The sequence below is a fragment of the Euprymna scolopes genome, chromosome 18 (genome assembly GCF_053919585.1).
Source record: "Euprymna scolopes isolate OS-2025 chromosome 18, ASM5391958v1, whole genome shotgun sequence".
Taxonomy (NCBI): Eukaryota; Metazoa; Mollusca; class Cephalopoda; order Sepiida; family Sepiolidae; genus Euprymna; species Euprymna scolopes.
The window spans coordinates 42636206-42652169 of NC_136499.1; the positions used below are offsets into that span (position 1 = coordinate 42636206).

At 34.1% G+C, this 15964-nt stretch overlaps 1 protein-coding gene across 1 annotated transcript in view; it reads right to left on the minus strand.

Annotated features, from left to right (window-relative positions):
* LOC145297589 (phospholipid phosphatase-related protein type 5-like) overlaps window positions 1-15964 on the minus strand; it is a 254821-nt gene that overhangs the window by 237121 nt on the left and 1736 nt on the right. The gene's annotated exons all lie outside the window — the stretch shown is intronic.

Below are 15964 nucleotides of genomic sequence, written 5' to 3' on the forward strand. Positions count from 1 at the left end.
TTAATTATTTTTTTTTTTTTGTTCCAACATTGATATTAAAAGCCTACTTTTTCTATTGGTATTTATTTGCTTCCCTATGAAAGCAAACTGTGACACAAGGTCGTTTTTATGTGTAGGGGAAATCAGCTCCTCAAAAAGGGGCACTCTGAAAGTAAGCAAAAATAAAAATTGCTTTAGTATAGAAGGATTTCCCCTCCATTGACTAAGGTCCAATTAACTTCAGTGTAGCATTAAAACAGATACTATACTGTAACCTTAGCCCAAAGGCCAGATCCTACTTTTTCTATTTAATAATTAGTGAAACAAAGTTTTTAATATACTCAGTCATGGATATGCAAGCGACTACATGAAGGTTAACTAATTTGCATATTCCTTTAAAAAACCAGCATTCCTTATTTATTTTTTTATGGTTTCTTATTAGTTTCATTTTACTATTATGCTGAATTCTATTTATGCATAGTTTCTACATTCTGCATAATGGTGTAGAATTTAAGATGAAAATTTTCTAGTTGTATATATGAAGCCAGGGATAGCTCCTGTCGCCGGGTTCGAATCTGCACTGATGATTCTCGAAAGGATGAAACACTAATGCCTGTAGGTATTTAATAATTATTATAGTAAATAATTATGTCAGCCCCTTTAAGAAACCCGTGTTTCTTATCGTTGAGAACTTTCAGTTCAATTAAAGTCGGTCAATTTAGCTCTTATGCGTAGATCATCATATAATGATTAGATCACTCTGACAGACGTTAAAAAGCTATTAAAAAGATAAATGTTTAAAATTCAACAACATTTCTTGCGGTTAACTGTAGCCGAATAGATTAGGTCCTTGCTAATGAAGCCAAGGATGGCTTCTATCGCCGGGTTCGAATCTATCAACTGATGTTAATCATGACATCCTACACAGATGATTCCCGAAAGGATGAAACACTAGTGTCTGTAAGTGCTTAATGATTATTATAGTAAATAATTATATGTATATATATATGGCATAATCACGTTGATACATCAGTTCTCGTCAGATCATCAAAGTTAAGCAACGTTGAGCCTGGCTAGTACTACATGGGTGATCATTTGGGAATTCTAGGTGCTGTATGTGCTCTCTACTTATCTCTGCATTCTTTTCAGTCGTCCTGAACCTCCACTTGCCAATGCCATTTAACAACACCGACTCAGGATAGATGTGGTTGGAGACGGCCCCACTCTTTCATGTGCAGGCACCCTTACATTGGGTATCCATAGTCTGTCAAGACTGAAGGAGGTTACTATATATATATATATATATAAGCCCCTCCAGGGAATTAATGGACTATCTCATGACGTTATTCCGTTGGTGACGTCACTTCCGGTACCGAGCACCGGTGCCTGGCAGTTTGAGATTGGCACACGACCAAGCTGGCCGTGTGCAACGTCCTACTGTTGAGCAATGGTATTCTCAACTCACTTTACCTGTAATTTATGTGAATACATGTTTCGTTCCTTTGTTTATTACCATTTAACCCTATAACAATATATATTAAAAAGAGAGAGAGAGAGAGAAAGAGAGAGAGAGAGAGAGAGAGAGCATGACATTAATAACGTTTTGAGGTTAAAATCAATTTAGTATTACATAATATTATGGAAAGAAGATGTTTTAATACTTTTTTTTTATCTTGAGTAATAAATAAAAAAAAATGGTGGCATGCATTATTTCCAGTTCCTTTTTCCTAAAATCTTGATTATTTACATATTTCAAATGTGCTTTTCTTCAGATCACACGCATGATACTCGAAATGGTTCCTCGTTTAATAAAAAATTAAATAAAATATAACCATTTGTATTCCCTATACACAATTCTTATCGTATCATATTTACATCTGCCAACTTACGTACACGCACACACACACACACCTAATCAGGTAAAAATATCTTTAATGTAAACAACCAAAAAAATAAGAATTCTAGTAAAAAAAAAAAAGTACATGCACACTTTTTATGTCTATCTGATCATTCCAGTAATTATAGGAGCAACTGGACTCAGGAAAAAGAATACTAAAAACTACCTTGCAAATATACCCGGTGAACCAAGTGTCAGAGAAATTCAAGCAATTGTATTTAAAGGAACGGTTAAAACTTTTTAAAGATCTCTCATTTGAAATGTGTGAGATAGTGGGTGAATGTGTAGCATCTAGTAGGATGATCCATCCCCAGCTTGAACAAAATTATAAAAAAAAAATTTTTTTAATAAATACAGTGTAACTTCTCATGTCTCCACAGCTCTCTTAAATCCGGGTTACACTTATATTTGGGTTACACTGTACACTAACACAGGCTTCAGTTTGGGACGAAAGAAAATTTCTCTTATATCCGGTTTTCTTATAATCCGGTCTCTTATATCCGGGTTACACTGTATTTAGAATAATTTTATCCGCACATTTTTGTGCAACTTTTTAAAGATGATATGAGATTGTTGTTTAATTATCTCCAACTGCAAGAATTAGACACCAGGGCCGCAAAGTTGGATTGAGAAGTTAGTGCCCTCGAGGAGGGGCACTCTGACCTGCAAAATGTGCCTGGGCAGTCCCGTTGGCATTTCCCGGTAATGGCGCCTCAGGCGATTAGCAATAAACTAACCCCTTAACCCTACCAGACCTGAGCTACTGAACCTAATTTGTCCGTGTGCCTGGCCTCCTGGGCAAAATTGTAAAAAATTTAAACACACTAGTATTTTTTTTGCCTTTCATCTACCGCCCGTATTCAGCCTTCGTGTGCCAGTCTGCCCAACAAGTGGTGCCCTCTTTGATGCACAGGTACTTTCTGCAGTGAATGCACCAGAATCTTGTCTTCACCTGCTTTTGGGGGTTGTTTTTGTAAGATACTCCAGGGTGCTGTCTGTTGTATCTCATGCATTTCTTCATGCACACAGTACAGATGTGGTCAGATAAGGTGTCGCGATTGAGTAGCTATTTTTAGTTCCCTGACAACACAAAAATACGTGATCGGAAAAATACCGGTTTAGCGGTAACTTGGTATAAAGCATTTTCGGAAATTACCAATGTATCGGTGATTCGGTCTGGTAGGGTTAAAGAGAGAAGGCAAGGTCTGGGGATGGGGGACCTTCTAGAACTGCACAGAACTAAACTCCCACCATAAAATCAACAGCGACTGTGTCATTACAGAAATGATCTCCCTGTTGATTTTGGGTGTCGAGATGATAAGAGATTGGTTAAAATAAGAGATATATTATCTGCATGTGAGACATTCTCGTATGTCTGTGTTTCTCACATCTACGTGATTTTTGGGATGTACGAAATTATGCAATTGTTTTTATTTACTATTAATCGGTTATTTTATTGAATCGAATAATGACACAGCTAGTTACTGATAATTACTGAACTCACCTTGAACCATTGTATGGCATATACAAATATTGATCTTTAATAAATCAAATATTCGTGGAGCAAATGAATATGGATGAAAATGGATCTGGGGTCAATATATGGAATTATAATTCAAATCGAAAATCGTTTTCTCTTGAACATTTGAGTTGTCCATTAATCAGAATGCCAAAAAGGGTTATCTTCATGTTTAGTCACCCTGTGTTTACACAGGCTTTGCGCGCCGTTGTCAGCTGCAAAATGAAACGAGTTTTTTTTTTTTTTTCATTATTTTTAATGAGCAAATGAATAAAAAAAAATTGATAACCCAATTTATTTGTTCGTGTACTGATTAAAAAATACAATTTGAAAATAAAATGAAAAAAACTTTTTCATTTTTGCAACGGACAACTCCGCACAAAGCCTTTGTAAACACAGGGTGCTAAACTTGAATACAACCGCCAGAAATAATGCAAGCACTAAAATAGAGAAGTAAAAACTTGATTTTGATAATTTATAATTTTCCAGGCAAATGACATACAATTCGACAATTGAAGAAGAAGAAGAAGAAGAAGAAGAAGAAGAAGAAGAAGAAGAAGAAGAAGAAGAAGAAGAAGAAGAAGAAGAAATTCAATAAATGCATGAAACCACTTAAAAAGTTTTTGTCGTAATCTTTTATTTTATTTTCTCATTGAGAAACGTCAACCATTATTTTCGGAATAAAACTTTAAATGCAAAATATTTATTGAAAAAAAAAGTACTTTTATTATTCTCAGATTTTTGAATAAGAGAAAGATAGAATTTTTTTTTCTGTTTAGAAATGAATATCACCCCCCCCAGTATTTTTCGAGATGAAAGAATTCAATTTGCAACATCTTCGGAATTAAGTAGAGCAATTCGAAAAAAAAGTAGAACATGCATTAACTGCTGTTGCAATGGTGTTCAGTGTTCTAACTGGTTGATCCGGCTTCTGTATTAGTGTTTATGTTTAGTGTTTCAGTACACAGCGCACTTAAACACTAAACACTGTGTTTGGAATTGGTCCTCGGCACCAAAGCCAACAGAATAGTTTAGGCTATGGTTGAACTGGCTTGCTCCCTGCTGACCGAAATAATGTTTTTTGCCTTGTACAATTCTAGAAGGTCCACCCTCTCAGGATTTTCCTACAATGGTATTATTGCCTATATATTTATCTTTTTATTAGAGGGAGCATCTAAGGGGAATAACTCATACTAAATTTCCTTTTCAGGAGGTATTAGTTTATTGTTAAGCGCCTGGTGCGCCCCTACTGGGGAATGCCGACGGGGCTGTCCGAGGAACTTTTGCAGACTAGAGTGCGCTCCCTCTAGGGTGGTGGATCTTTAAATCCCATTTTCCGACTCTTGTGTCACATCATCCCGTCGTAGGAGAGAGATAAAAGTCGGAATTGGTCTCTCGTTCATATTTATTAAAGTCCCCATGAGGTTAAAGGTCGGTTTTAAATGTGTGTATAGCGGGGTGGGGGTAGTCCAGCCACCCAAAAAGGGGCATTCTGGGCGGGATCTACTATAAAACTTGTTTCAGTCACGAAGGATTTCTTCTTCCTCAAAACTGCGGACAGAACAGATACAACACTTTGAAATATTTATTTACAGAAATTTTTTTTTAATTCTATTTTAAACAAATTAGGCACAAGGCCATTCAAACGTTTGAAAACATTGGTGACGTTGGTTATCCTTGGTCACGATAATTGGAAAATGCATATCCTACTCGTAACTAGAATCATGAATCACCATAATACCACATTTACTCCAGAGGCCATCTTGGTTAAAAATACTTTGTTCCTAGCTCAAAGGCCGATATTTACTCGACATTCTAACTATTTAGAAGCAATCTTCTACCAAACGACATTTCATAACACTTATTAATCGCAGTATGTTTTGGGTTTTCTAAATGTTTCTTTATAGACTTTTCATTATGAAATCATCATATCTTGTCGTTCCATCTCTTCAACCAGCGGCGTGCGGTTTCATTACCAACACTGAGGTCTTCGTCCATGCAGTTGGGCCCCAGTGGGCAAGATGTTAAAATGTGCTCGATGGTCTGAACTTGGGCACCACAGGGGCATTCAGCAGTTGTAGAGTAACCCCACATGAGGAGGTTGTCGCCAGTTTTTGCAACTTTTGCCCTTGCCCTATTCAGAGTGACCCACTCCGAATGGGACAGGTGTGTGCCAGGTGGTAAGGTTTCACTGGGCTCTGGCTATATTTGTAGACTGAGGGTCTACCTCTCTCCACATCTGCAGCCGGTAAGAGGATGTAGGAGTGTCCGGTAGTTCCTCCACTGTGGCAAAGCTTCGCCGGGACAAAAGTCATCTAGCCACCTCCGAGTAGCCATAGAGAGGGTGTCTGGGGTCTTCGAGTTGTTTAGTACGCTCAACTCTCACAATTAAATCCCAGCGGACTGTAGGTGGTGGTATGCCACTTAATCGGTATAGGGCTGGTAGAGGTGTGCTTTTTAAGTTTCCAGTTATGATTCGGCAAGCTTTGTGGAGATCTGCGTCAATGCGGTGAGCATGGGCTGAGCGAGACCATACTGCAGCGCCATATTTAGCCGTGGAGTAACATAGGGCTAATGATGTTGTCCTTAGCGTGTGTGGGTCTGCTCCCCAACTCGAGTTAGCCAGTATGTTGACTAATTCGAAGCGCGATCTTCTTTCGGAGCTTGTCTATGTGTGTCTTGAAAGAGAGAGTTCGGTCCAGTGTGATGCCAAGGTAGACTGGATATGGTTCATTTACTAGCTCCTTACCTTCCCATTGGATTTTCAGCTTCCTGTTGGCTATGTGGTTGTTAAGGTGGAAACTACAAACTTTTGTTTTCCCAGGATTGGGATTGAGGAACGATTTCTTATAGTAGGAAGCTAGGGTTTTTAAGGCACTGGAAATTCTTTTCTCAATTGCTTCAAAGCTCTTGTCTTGTGTCGCAAGACACGTGTCATCCGCATTATGAAATAATTGTAAGAAATGAGAAACCAGAGAATTTCAGTTCTTATAAAATCAGTTCCGAGTATCGACGACGAATTCTAAGCCTGTCTCGTAAATTGCCGAAACAGTTTTAGATTTAAATGCCACTTTCTTGTCTTTTTTCTTATTTTCTTTTTCAAGAAACTTTTATTTTATTTTTAGGGGCTACAATTTTAAACCATAATCCAACCCTTCGCATGCTTAGTGTAAAGTGTCTTTTTTATTTTTAATATTTTTTGCGGCTTTTAAACCATAAACTTTTTGAAGAAACAAAAAAACATAGAAAAGTGGGGTGGAGGCAGGTTCAACTACTTGCTCTCTTGAATAGGGATGAGAAATATGTTCATATTTGTAGAAATAGTATATTTCACCGTCTGAATATTTTTTAAAAATATTTTTGAATGGCATAATGTTTGAAATTGTTCAAACGGTCACGAAACAACTGTAACGAATATGAGATTATACAATATGATGCTCTCATTTTTTATTTTCATTGTCTTGATTTTGGAATATATATATACATATATATATAATCGGAATATAAAGCTGAATGTGTGTGTGTGTGTGTGTGTGTGTGTGTGTGTGTGTGTGTGTGTGTGTGTGTGTGTGTGTGTGTGTGTGTGTGTGTCTGTGTCTGTGTCTGTGTCTGTGTGTGGTCACGAATAGGCTCCTATATTAAAAAAACTGATTACATATAATGATAGAAGATGTATCGAGGATCAGAAATGGGTATGTTTGATCTGGCAGAACGGTGTTTCATTAAAATTGTGGAGTCTGCGTTCGTGCCTGGCACCCAAAGTATGGAAATAAAAAATGAAAAAAAAAAACCTTTACAAGGGTTTTTGATATAGATTTACATAACAATACTTTGATAAGTATGTTTCAACTTAAATAGGGACGGTATAATAAAATTGTGTGGTCTGCGTTCGCGCCTGTACTCCATGGAAATATGGCACACACTTTAACAAAGACTTTTCATATCTATTTGCATAAGTATACTTTGATAATTATGTTTCAGTTTGAAGAAATATGGTATAATAAAATTATTGGGTGTTTGTTCACGCCTGACCTGCATAGAATGTAAATAATTCACAAAGTTTAACACGTTAGCTTTTATTTATTTTTTTTTTAGTTGAATCATATTGTGTCAAATAAATTCACCTCATAAATTCATGTTCTTATTAAAGTGAAAGCCAAAAAAAATTTGGAACTTTAGACAATTCTTGATACAAATTTTGCATAACTGTTTTTTTCCTTCTCCACTTGCACATGGCACTCTTTAGAAAATAGATAAATAATAAAAAAAATAAGAACGTTACTTATTATCGTGTCAAAAGAAGGAAAAAATCCCGCTCACGTGATTACGTGTCTTTTCAAAAACATTTATATAACCTTTTTATTTTTATTTATATATCTGTTTAAGCTTTTTTTTATCAGTGTACTAAAAGGAATTCAATTGATTACAACCCTTTCTGCGTGTTCTTTACATTACAATAGTACAACCCTGAATGCGACACCGCAATGCTACACCGTTCAATACTGTAAAACTGAAACGATGCTGTTCTGCTTGAAAAGGGCGCCATTTTCTTCTTATTCATATTTATATTGATTCTTTACTTTAAAAAACTAAAGTAATTACGTGTTTACTTTTTAAATATCCCATTTTGCTGCTTCGGATTATTTTACTAAAGTAAGTAAAGCTTCATTCTTTTTCAAAACTGTTTTTGTTTCTTTGTTTTTCAATATTTCGTCAATATTATTTAGGAAGAGAGTTTAGCAGAAAAAGCCAACAAACGACTACCCGAAAAAATAAATATACAAGAAATAAATGTTACCATAGTCAATAAAAGTTCAGTTCATGTTTTTTTTTGTTTTGAAATAGTTTTTAATGCTCTTTACTTGAAATAATTTCAGTGAACCGAAATTAAAACGAAATTTGAGGCGATAACTACTTAAATGAATTTTTAAATAAACTACACATGCCATAATCGAATATTCCTCAAGCACAAAATAACGGAAAACATTAAAATATGTTTATAAATATTCCTTACGTTGACGGAACTCTCATAAATTATTAACACAGAAAGCTCAGGTGCCCCTCCTTCAAATTGAAAACGGAGCTCTCCATTGCAAAGTCGCTGCCATTTTTTATTTTTTTAAACCGGTTTGTGAAAAAGAAAACATAAAAAATTTTTTTTACAAACTACTTAAAAATACAAACCAATGAACTTTTCTACCATAAAAGTAACTTTTATTGACTGTATATTTATATTATTATATATATAACATTTTCTCTTTATAAGGAAACATCATTTTGTTGGTCACTCTTGGCTACAAAAGTTGAGATAAAAAAAATATATTTTTGCGAAAATTATCTTTACTTTCATCATGTTTCGCTTGGGGTAAAAGTTTGGAGTATCACCCCGCCTCCTTTTCATAACCTATCATACTTTCATCAATCATAGTCCATTTTCTGTAGGCTGTTTTTGAACCCAGTCAAAGACGGGTACTTCTGCTAGTATATATATATATATATATATAATCAGAATATATATATATATATATATATATATATATATATATATAATCAGAATATATATATATATATATATATATATATATAATCAGAATATATATATATATTATATATATATATATAATCAGAATATATATATATATATATATATATAATCAGAATATATATATATATATATATAATCAGAATATATATATATATATATATAATCAGAATATATATATATATATATATATATATATATAATCAGAATATATATATATATATATATATATATTATATATATATAATCAGAATATATATATATATATATATATATATATATATATATAGAGAGAGAGAGAGAGAGGGGGGGGAGACAGAGAGAGATTTTGTTATTGTTGTTTTTTCAAGCGATACATACGGTTAATATTGGCTCCGCCTCGAAGCTCATTTTTTTTTATTTACTTAGAAAGTCGCCCTTTTTTATTTGTTTGGACGTATATAACATTTTTATTTATTTATTATTTTTAAAACAGTAATCTAGACGTACACGCGTGTTTCGAGGTCGTTACCTCTCGTCAGGTATATACTAGCAAAAGTACCCGTCGTTGACTGGGTTTAAAAACAGCCTACAGAAAATGGACTCTGATTTCTGAAAGTATGATAGGTTATGAAAACGAAGGGTTGTAAAGAGATAGCTTCGAATTTGGGGGTATCAAAACCAAAGCAGAATATGATGAAATTTAAAATAAAATAGATAAATCCCATAATTTATTGTACCATACCTGTTCACACTGAAACACTTATCACAATATTATGAGGATCTATATCAAAAAACCTTATTAAACTTTGTGACATATTTCCATTCTACGGAGGTCCGGCACGAACGATCACCCCATAATTTTATTATATCATATTTCTTCAAACTGAAACATAATTATCAAAGTATACTTACGCAGATAGATATGAAAAGTCTTTATTAAAGTTTATGCCTATTTCCATTCTATGGAGGCCAGGCGCAAACGCAAACCCCACAATTTTATTATATCATCCCTATTTAAGTTAAAACATACTTATCAAAGTATTATTATGTACATCTATATCAAAAACACTTGTAAACGTTATTTTTTATTTCCATACTTTGTGGACCAGGCGCGTACGCAGACCCCACAATTTTAATGAATCATCATTATGCCAGATAAAACATAACCATTCCTGTGTCTCGATACATCTATCATTATATGTGATCAGTTTTCTATAATAGTCAACCATATAGGAGTCTATTCGTGACCAGACACACACACAGACGTCCAGCTTTATATTATAGATTACCGCCTAAAAATATTTTGTCAGACAATTCGTACCAGTATATTGAGCTCAATCAATTTATATATATATATATATATATATATATATATATATATATATAGAGAGAGAGAGAGAGAGAGAGAGAGAGAGAAAGAAAGAGAGAGAGAAAGAGAGAGAGAGGAACAAACGAGTTATGTGTTCACCAACGTTTCGTCTTTATTTCGAGACTTCTGGGTGAAATAAAGACGAAATGTTGATGAACACATCTCGGTTTGTTCCTTTTTATTTCTCTATTTCGTTGGAACGCTATTTTTATTATTCTCATCGTGTGTATATATATATATATATATATATATATATATATATATATATATATATATATATATATGGTCAGTTGGCAGAGTGCTTGCTTCTCATGCAAAAAGCTCGGGTTTCGAATCCCAGGTTCGGATATGTCTAACTGATGAGCCCAAATGAGGGCGAAACTCGAATCTTGGACTTCCGGTTTGTTGGTTGTCATGGCTCTTGTGGACTGCGACGTTGTTTGGTTGCGGAAATATATATATGTGTGTGTGTGTGTGTGTGTGTGTGTGTGTGTGTGTGTGTGTGTTTCTTCTGGTTATAAATGAAAAAGAGGTAATTTACAGTTCATACTGTTTAATCCTGAAAAGATCTCTTGGTTGGACTCACTAAAATAGGGGTAAATGTCAGACATCTGGTTGGATGTCTCATCCCCTAGAAGAAAAAGTTTAAGAAAAATGAAAAAAAAAAGAGAGTCAGTAAACGATGATTGGTTTATAAATTATACAACTTTATTTTCAAAAATATTCGTATCACATTAACAAAATCCGAAACATGCAATCAAATTTTCAGTTATTGCTTTCGTTCTTCAAGCAATAAACAACTGTTATCTATTGCAATGCATTGCAGCGTTGAAATAAGAATGTCGCTCCCAATACAATAGATCAGCTACATATATTATTACACTTGTTTTGTGTACGTTATTGCTGGTCATTCCGATGTAGTACTCTTGTACTACTTTTCCTGGATTCAAACATATTTGGTATTCTATGATCTCATTATTTGAAATTCAAAGACATGTAAATAAGGAATGACCAGTTAATGTATATTTTAAAAACGCGCGATTAAACATAAAATTAAACAACTTGAAATTCGATAAATAAATGACAGCAATAAACAGAATAGAATATTTCATTGTTTGGTAGACTTTCAAAATAAATTCCGAAAAAATTAAAAAATGACATAAATTTAAAAATGAAATCGGTCCACAAAATAAAAAAAAAATAAATAAATAATAATAATAATAATAATAATAATAATAATAATAATAATAATAATAAGTGCTCTTAATAGCAGTTGATTTTTTGCGGGGGGGGGTGATGAAGGATACTTGCTTCCTATTCGCATAAAGGTTAGACATGATAGTGTAGAAGTAGTGGTGGTGGTTGTGGTGAGGTGGAATCATGCCCCGAAGGGGGCATTATGGAAGGATACAAAACAAACAAAATATATCCGAGAACTGACGCATCAGCATTTCTCATTAGGGGCATCTAAGATGACCGGCAATAGTTAAAGACGTCGCTACTCCACTCCCAAAGGAGTAGCGGATGTCTGGAAGTATGGTTTCCTAGGACCGAACCGAACCATACTTTATTCAGAGAAAAGAGTCTTCCTAGCGAACCAGAATGAACTATGGTTTACTCTCAGCTGATTTGGTATTAGATGAGAACAGATGACAATACTACCAGCTGTTGTTGTTGTTGTTGTTGTTGTTGTCGTTCATGATGATGATGATTGAAGAGGCGGGGAAGAGAAAAATGACTAGTTTACATTGTACAAGACAGAAAACAGTTGCAGTATCGTATTTAAATACGTTATATTTCAAATATAACAGAAAACATGAAAAGATACGGGTGCAAAAAGAAAATACTATATTTATAATCACGGTAGTGACTAGAAGTCATTTAAAATACCAGATTTAGTGGTTACTTCGACTAGTTTATGGTAAAAAGAAAATACGAGGGGCCAAATTAATGTGTGGGACTGGGAGGGTAAAAAAAAAACAACAACTTTTTTTTCTCATTCTGCCTGATTGTGATTTTAAAGACAACATCGAAAATAGGTCAAATGACCAATCAGTTTTCTTTCTTTTTATTATATTGAACCAGTTGCCAAAGATAGGCAAGAGGAGGGGGTATATGGAAGGGGGTAAGGAAAGGTATTTCCCTTTTTAAAACTTTCGTTTCGTTATCCATACTCCCTAACACTGATGTGTCAGTGTAGTAATTTTAAATCAACAAATGTAAATAACTTTACTACCGTTAATTTTATTTGATCGAATTGAACAGTGCAAGTGAGTTAAGACAAGTGAAAAAGACTCTTTGATTTTCTCAATAAATTATTGTAATCGCAATCACTTGGCACTAGAACATAAGGAATAAAACTGTGAAGGAGGAAAATATTTATTTAACTATTTATTTAATTTATAACAGAAAAAAGGAGCAAATGACCGATTGATATTACTTTTAACAATTTACTAATAAAATAGAGGTGATTTTATAAAATAATAAAATAACTCCCCTAACGCTAACCCTAATTCTAACCAGTCAAAATACATAGGAAACCCTAGTTTTCGTGATGGAAGTGATGGTTTCTTTTAAAAATAAAGAATTGTCAACTTTTGTTTAAAATGTTATTAAAAAAAAATTAATAGGTGTCAAAATCGCTTAAATGTAAGTGTTAAAGTTTATTGTTAAAGTTTCATTTTATTTCGTTTCATTTTTCAATTCCGATTCCGTGTTTTCGTTCTTAAATCAACTTCCGCTTCTTAACACAAATTTAAAACAAACTATTTTCGCGGAAGCGAGTAAACGACGAGTCAAGATTACCAAAATTCGGTTGATTTCGGAATTAAATGAGAAGTGTTTACTAATTATCTTTAAAAGAACTGTTGATATTTTTTTACAACCTGCCCCAGCGTAGTAAAACATCCCAACTTCCCCATGTTAAGAACAGCTTTCGGAATAAACACCCCCAACTTCCCCATGTTAAGAACGGCTCTCGAGGTTGGGGGTGTTTATTCCGAAAGCCGTTCTTTACATGGGAGGTTAGGGGTGTACGCTGGACAGGTCGTGAAAAATACCAAATTTTTCAGCAAATGTTTGAAAATTAAAATAAAAATCCCTATTTACTTACCTCCTTACGAAGGCAAAGTTAGAAACAAGATCTTTTTTCTTTTTAATGTGTAGCAAAATCTTGCTCCTCAAAGTCGGGCGTGCTAGATGAGAAACAGTAAACACACTATTTGTATAAATCTATCCAAATCAAAAATTCTACTCAATTTACACCATTAACGATTACTACATTATCCCATTAACCCTTATCCTCTAGTGGCCTTCAGGCCTTGATAAGTACTGATGACTGCCAAGTAAAAAAAAAAAAAAAAAAAAAGCCTGGGTAAAACTATACAAACACCGTGACAGCGAATTAACCCTAACCCTAACACTAACCCCAACCCTAACCCTAACCCTAACCCTAAACCCTAACCCTAAACCCTAACCCTAACGCTGTCACGGTGTTTGTATAATAATACCAAAGCCTGTTGATCCTCAGTCTTTCACGAATGAAATGGCGCCAGGCAATAAATCCTCTCGAAAAGGCGGCAGTAATAATGCATGTGAGAATTTGTTTATCCGCCTCGCGTAAAGGCAATGTTAGATTCACAGACATCGTATAGTGGAAATCTAGACCCGCTCCCTCCCCGAAAGGGGCACTGGTTGTGGTTGGCTGCAAAGATAAGCTGGTCGATTCTGCCGGTACCCTCACGGCGGATGAGGGCGCCCGAGCAGCCGTAATAAGCAAAAGAATAATGTCAGCATACACCCTCCGAAAGCAGGACGTAATGCCTAGGAGAAGAGCCTTTTGAAACCGAACAGATGTTACACATTAATCCAAGAAAAAAAAATTTAATTTTTAAGATACACCCAACAACGATTGCAGAAATAACGCTGATTAGTGTACATAAATAATTTCCCGAATTGAAAGAAATTTCTGTTGAAATTAGTTTTAAACACTCGTCTTGCTATACAGTCAACAATTTCTCTCATTCTTTATTTGTGCCTAAAAAACTAAACGAAAATTCCATGAACAGAGTTTCTTTCCGAACTGTCCGTTGCGGCGTTGCTCCACAATACTGTGGAGCTCCTCAGCTGCTTCCCAGCTGATTATAATTTGGTCATTTTCAAATCTAATGTAAATAAGTTCCTAATGAACTGTTATCTTAAATAATCAAGCCATATCCAAGTTCCACCATTTCTGATCATGTCTCACGATTACAACCTAACTCTTATCCTAGAGTGGCCTTCGTACTTTTATAAGTGGTGCTGTTGGTCTGGTCGGTGCCACCCTTTCCAGTAAGAAAAACGATGGAAAATGTTTGTACATAAAGTCGTTTTCCTTTGGTGATTCCCTGGTGCTTATGGTAGGAAGCAAAGGAAGGACGGTTTAATAAATTCTATACAAAATTTGTACGAAAATCAAGAGAAATGCGTGAGCTATTCCAGCGGTCTCTATGCTCCAATTGAACATAAAAAAAAAAAAGCATTGTTTTATTTTGTGTGATTGGGGGTGGGAGGGCTTAACGCTGTCAAATTCACCAATCTTAAACTTCTGGCAACAAGGAAAGCGAAAAGACAAAACAATTAGTATTCTTTAGTCTCTGCATTTTCACTGAAATGTGTATAGGATAAGTAATTAAAAGTGTAGAAAAAAAAAGATACATTATGTTTATTTTTTTTAATCAAACAGCGGTTTGGTGTTAGTTGGTAAAAAAATTAAATAAATAAATAATAAACGGCAATTATATTTACGTTTATAATAAAACATGCTTCAAATTATCAAACAAAATATACAACAAAAAAACGTAAAGAAAAACACAAAAACCAGAAATGGTCGAAGTAGTTTAAGATTTGAAAATCGGAGAAAAAATGTAAAAAAAATAAAAAGGCAGACGACACTAAACAAATAAATGCAAAGCTAAAGAGGTTGGATTAGGGTTTAAAAGATTTTGGCACTTGTGCAGTTGTGCATTTTAACATTCCCGTGAAGATTTAGAAAGCCAGTCTTAATATAGGGAAGGGGTTTGTTAAATCTTTCCTTGACGCGGACGAAACTCTCCTAAAATGAAAACAAAACAAACATGTTAAAATGAATAAGTGCCAAGATTTTTTTTTTTAACTCATTAAAAATAAGTTTAATAAAAAGAACAGAACTGATTGATTCACTTAATGAACTGAAAAAAAAATATCATAAAACCTATTTTTAACAAGGTAATCTATAAAAAAAAAAAAAAAAAAAAAGACAACGCTGTTTTATTTAATGTCGGTACTAATTGATTGCTCGGCGACGGCTCGGGGCTCGACCATTTCCGAAATCGCGATCGGAAACAGTAGTGTCGGTACCGGTCCTGTTCTGTAGAAGCACCTTTATTGTTATTATTATCATCATTATTATTTATTTTAAAATAAATGAATAAATCTAATATTAAAACGGATAAACAAAAACACGAATGATCAGAAATAGTAGACTAGTTTATATTATTATTATTATTATTATTATTATTATTATTATTATTATTATTTCAAATAATGCAACTAAAAATTTATAAGCTGGTGTAAGGCTTCTATTAAAAAAAAAATCAAAGATTAAAATTAAGTAAAAATTATCCAAATCCCAAAACATGCAAAAATTAATCTCTGTAA